At 47.1% G+C, this 5,935-nt stretch overlaps 1 pseudogene; it reads left to right on the forward strand.

Annotated features, from left to right (window-relative positions):
- The first annotated feature begins 2,045 nt into the window (after nucleotides 1-2,045).
- LOC109275584 (centromere protein N-like) lies at nucleotides 2,046-5,359 on the forward strand (annotated as a pseudogene).
- Nucleotides 5,360-5,935: the final 576 nt, after the last annotated feature.

Here is a 5,935-nt window from a genome sequence, read left to right on the forward strand (position 1 = left end):
AAACACAACTGCAACCGAATTCAGGCTGACTTGGGCACACCTGCTGTCCTGATCAGTGAGTGACAGCACGAACAACGCGAGGCAGGCAGAGCTCTGGACCAGTAACAGGAAGCAAGTCCCCGGTCACCGCAACCCCCCATTCACTCAACAGTCCAGACGCAGGACACGCTCACAGGACCTCAGATGCAGTGGGGCTTGGGGGTGGTGATGGCAGGGCCAACCACGTGGGGTCCTGAGTGAGCCAGAGGGAAGATGGACCAAAGACCCTGCATATTGTCCCCTCCCTTGTAGAAGACTAAGGTTGAACATTTGACAGGAGGAAATGGGCAAAGGGGTCCCCGAGGCCACCTTCCATTTTCTAGGCTGTGGGTTAGAGTAGAAAGCCATGCTGTCCCTTGCCTGCTTGTTGGGCTCTGATTTATGAGTCCCTTCATTTTATTCCAAATCAGAAACACGGGGGTGCCTGGGTGGCTCAGTTAAGTGTCTGACCCTCGATCAGCTTGGGTCGTGATCTTGTGGTTTGTGGGCTCGAGCCCCGCATCGGGTTCCATGCTGTTTGCATGGAACCTGCTTGGGATTCTGTCTGTCTCTGCTCTTCCCCCGCTCGTGCTCTTTCTCGGAATAAATAAACTTAAAGAAAAAATTATCCAAAGCAGCGTATATCCTGTTCAAAAGGGGAGTAGCAGGCAATTTTCTGTTATCTGCTTATGACCAACCAGACTACGGTAACGGTCATTCCTCTTCTGAAAGAGGTGGAATTAAAACTGGCTTTCACCTGAAATTATAAGGAAGTTCTAGTCATTACCATTATTTGGGTCTTATTCCAAAGACTGTACTTTGCCCTAATTACTAGTCTTCTCTATTGAAAAACGTTGAAATGTCAACAAAGATCATTTTCCCAAATGTTGTGCCTTGATGTTGACTCTGTGAGCTCATTTAATAGGTCATTGGCTTTTCTGGGTCTTTAAAAAAACTCCATAGGGGCACCTGGATGGCTCGGAAGGTTGAGCGTCTGACTTCGGCTCAGGTCACGATCTCACAGTTCGTGAGTTTGAGCCCCGTGTCGGGCTCTGTGCTGACAGCTTGGAGCCTGGAGCCCACTTCGGATTCTGTGTCTCCCTCTCTCTCTCTGTCCCTCCCCTGCTCACACTCTCTCTCTCTCAAAAATAAACATTAAAAAAATCTTTTAAAAAAGAAAAAAGAAAACTCCGTAATTAACAGCAGCTTTCCATTTAGAAATCGTGCCCTAAGCCAGCGATACAACCTGCGTGCAAACTTCACTCTTCCATTTGTTTTATCGTCTATGACACATTTGAAGAACTGCTTGAATATTCCTCTCCCTAGAACATTTCGGGAGGCTAAAAATAGCTCTTTAAGATCTCCAGTCCAACACAGCGACGCAGGAAGAACCTGAACGCACCTCCGGCGCTGACGCCTCACATCTACAGCTATTTATAAAGCAATTCCTCCTGGAGCCGAACTGAGGGCCGACTGAGCAGCTTCACCAAAGACAGAGAACAGCAAGAGAGAGAGACAGAGAGACACGGTAGCGAAGGGAACCCCAGCCTGACACCAGGAGCTGCAGTGGGGACACTACCGAGGGACCATGAGCAGATTCGTCTGCGGTGAAGCCCAGAAAAAAAAAAGCCACAGTTGAAAAGCGCAATGAAAATATAAAGGAAGCAGGCCCGGAACCCCACGCAGTGGCGGCCGGGGCAGAGAGGCTGTCCCCCGTGTTAGTGCCGACGGGAGCGGGGGCTGGGTGCCCTCGCTGACCCGTCGCCCCAGGGAGTCGCCGGCTCCTCCTGGCCCCCACCGGCCCCAGCTGTCCCAGCAAGAGGCCACCCGAGGCGCACGCGGAACAGCCCTGCGCAGCACTCACTACAGCTCCCAGCGGCTCACCAAGGCGACGCGGGTGCAGAGCGCACTGCGACGCTCCAGTCCCGGGCCACGTGGACCACAGAGGACTCACCCGGAGTCCCGTCTGCGGAACCCACCCCCGACCCCGCCCCCCCCCCCCCCCCCCCCCCCGGGAGCCCCGGCCGATGCCCGCCCGCCTCAGCTCGAGCCGCATCGCCGGGCTAGCCCCAGAACGGAGTGCTCCAGGACCCCCAGCCTACGACAGCGACGGCTCCCGCCAGCCAGCCAAGGTCACCGGGCACAGTCCACCCAGGGGACCACCGTACGCAAGACCATTCCTCCAGGGTTAGGAGAAGCAGGGGCGCCCGGGTGGCTCGGTCAGTGAAGGGTCAGACTCCTGATTTCGGCTCAGGTCACGCTCTCATGACGCGTGAGTTCGAGCCCCACGCGTCCGGCCGTGCACTGAGAGCGCGGAGCCCGCTTGGGATTGTCTCTCTCCCTCTCTCTGCCCCTCCCCTGCTTGTGCGCACGCTCTCTCTCTAAAAAAATTTTTTCAAAATTGAGGAAAAGTAGCTGTTCCACCTAACGCATAGAAACGAACACAGAAAGAAAAGCAAAATGGACAGAAAAACATGCTCCAAAGAATAAGACAAAACCTCAGAAAAAAAGAAATGAATGAAATGCAGATAGAAACAATCTCCCAAAGAATTCAAAGTAATGTTCACAAAAATGCTCGTCGGGATGGAGAGAAGAGTGGACGTGCCCAGTGAGAACTTCAACGAAGTGACAGAAAATATAAGAAACACCAGTCAGGAGTGAAGAAGTTGGTAACTGAAGTGAAAAATACATTAGAGAGAATGAACAGATTAGAAAATGCAGAACAGACCAACGATCTGGAAGACGGGGCCATGGAACAGCAAAAAGAACAGCAAAGCTGAACAAAAAGAAAAAAATGTAAATGACGACAGGTTAAGGGATCTCTTGGACAATGTAAAGCAAGCAAACATTCACATTATAGGAAACCCAGAAGGAGGAGAGAGAGGGAAAGGGGCAGAAACATCATCTGAAGACACACCAGCTGGAAACTTCCCTAACCAAGGGAAGCAAACAGACGCGTGGGTTCAAGAAACAGAGTTTCAAACAAGATGAACCCAAGGAACTCCACACTACGACACACGATCGTTAAAATGCCAAAGATTACAGAGAAAGAGAATTTGAAAAGCAGCAAGACGAGAGATAACTGCCGGCGAGGACAGCCACGCCACAGAGACGGATGGAACTGTTGCCGAGTTTATCGTGAGGACCGTCTCGATGATCCCAATGACCGAAATGATGCCACTCTTCCACCCTGGGAATCTTTTTGTCTGAAACTCAACAGACCGTAGACTTCCAGCAGAGAAAGGAATCTCTTGTTCGGGCCTTGCTTCTGCTCCGTGAGACCCTGTTAGCGGCCCTGCTGGACGCCGCTTATACTCTCCTGTGAGCACCAGAAAGTTTGAGATGTTTTTCGGATGAGGAAAGGACCGGGTGAAGGCACTGACCTTTTTGGTTCGGAACCAACATGGGACGATTCTTCAGACAGCGTTAGAAAATGTGACGGTCCGCTTCAGAGAGGCTGTGGAGAATGCGGTATGGGAAATGCCTGGGGAACCAGGAAAAGTTCATACCTGCCTGTGTGGTAAACTATTCCCAGACCCCCTGCGCCTTCCCCTCCTCCTTCCAGCTGAAGAACAATATAACCCTTCTGGGCCAGGCACGGACAGGTGCTGGCGATCACCATACGGCTCTGAAAATGGACCTCAGAGGCCGGTATCCGGGTTCTCTGAAGGCTACTACTGTTTTCAAACAGTGCAATCAGACCTTTGAAACTCACAAGTCAACTACACCCCTACAAGCAAGAATCCTTGAGCCGGAGATACACATGGATTCAAGGATCATTCATGACAACAGACTAGAAAAAGAGACACTTTGGGAGACTATCCTCGACTAAGACAAGAATTTGCACAATGTAAGCTTGAAACAAAGTCCAAAGTGACGTAAACGGAGACATCTGGCAGCTCCCGGGTGGCTCAGTCGGTTAAGACGCCGACTCCCGATTTCGGCTCAGGTCACGATCTCACAGGCTTGAGATGAGGCTCTCTGTTGGGGTCAGTGAGGAGCACAGAGCTTGCTGGGGATTCTCTCTCTCCATCTCTGCCCCTCCCCTGCTCATGTTATCTCTCTCTCTCTTTCAAAACAAATAAACTTTAAAAAATTTTTAAAATAAAAAAGAATTGGAGACATCTTGGCTGAGAGAAAAGAACCCCTCCGGTGGTGCCTAATAAAGTTCTCCAGCCCGCGGCTTCTGGAAGTGGTGAAATCCGTGGCACCAACTGGTCCTTCAGATGATACACACTTTCTCCACTGCTCCCTTGCACACCCGTAAGGGAAAGGATGATTTTAAAATCAGAGATAAATAAGATGTGGTTTTGTAAGCACAGTATTTTCTTGACTATATTGCATATGCGTTTCAGTTAACAGCTAGTTGGATGGCTTCTGTTTACAAACGTGTGTTTTAGAAATGAATTCTTGATATTGACAATTTAGAAATGTTCAGTATACTTCTGGGGACTGATTCTTTCCTCCTCGACTGTGTACCTCTCTCCTCCACATCCTGCAAAGCATAGCAATCGGGAGCCTTTAAAAAGTGACAAGATGTCCTTTTATTCATTACTGTCTCTCGATCCTGGAGAGATCAGGTTCTAATTGCTTGTTTCCATGAATTTCATCCTAAGCCTTGGATCATGGAAAGCAGCAGCAAGAAACTATCCTCAACTCAAAACTTCCTAGGAAAATCATAAAGTTGGCTCATTCAAAGGGTTCAGTTGGGTCCATTAAGTGATTGCAGGAGGTAGCATATCAGATGATTCAGTTACATAAAAGAATACCTTCATTGTAAATAGGAAGCTTTTCTTAATGTTTTATCATACATATGGTATTCAAACTCACCATACTATACTGATTTGTGAATAAGGATTTTAAAACTGGTAAAAAGAAATAAACAAAAGCAGCATGAGAGAAGCAGCTAGTTATATACAAAGTAAAACCCCACAAAGCTATCGGCTGATTTTTCAGCAGAAAGTTTGCAGCCAGAAGGCAGCAGCATGATAAATTCAAAGTGCTGAAAGAAAAAAAAAAAACAAAAAAAAAAAACCCTACAACCAAGAATACCTGGCAATTCTCCTCAGAATTGGAGGAGAGGTAAAGAGTTGCCCATACCAAGGAAGGCAGGGGGGGAGGAAAAAAATAAAGGAGTTCATCACCACTGAACTGGACTTACAAGAAATGTTAAAGCACTTCTTAAATGGAAAAGAAAAGGCCATAATTATAAGAAAATTATGAAAGGAAAAAATTTCATGAATAAAATCAAATAAATAGTAAAGGTAGCAATCATTTATGAAGCTAGTATGAAGGTTAAAAGACAAAAGTAGTAAAAATCAACTCTATCTAAAAAATTAGATAAGAGATGTAAAATGTGACCATATATACATAAAACATGGACGGGGGAATAAAAGTGAAGTTCTTTTAGGATATGTTCAAACTTAAGTGACCATCAACTTAATACAGACTGCTATATATATTTATATATATATTTTTATATATGAATACAGGCCGCTATATATTTATATATGTACATTTAAAATTTTTTTAATGTTTATTTTTGAGAGAGAGAGAGAGAGACAGAGCACGAGCAGGGGAGGGGCAGAGAGAGAGAGACACCCACACACACAATCTAAAGCCGGGTCCAGGCTCTAAGCTGTCAGCACAGAGCCCAACGCAGGGCCTGAACCCACAAACCGTGAGATCATGACCTGAGCCGAAGTCGGACGCTTAACCAACTGAGCCACACAGGCACCCCTATATGTATATTTTATATGTGAATTTCATGGCAACCACAAACCAAAAACCTATAATAGATGCCCAGATATTATAGGAAAGATAGCCAAGCATAACCTAAAGAAACTCATCAATCACGAGGAAAGAGCAAAAGGAGGAGGAACAGAGAAGAACTACAAAAACAACCAGAAAACAACTA

This window comes from Panthera pardus, unplaced genomic scaffold, assembly GCF_024362965.1.
Source record: "Panthera pardus isolate Hobbes unplaced genomic scaffold, ASM2436296v1 HiC_scaffold_15, whole genome shotgun sequence".
In the NCBI taxonomy this organism is placed as follows: Eukaryota; Metazoa; Chordata; class Mammalia; order Carnivora; family Felidae; genus Panthera; species Panthera pardus.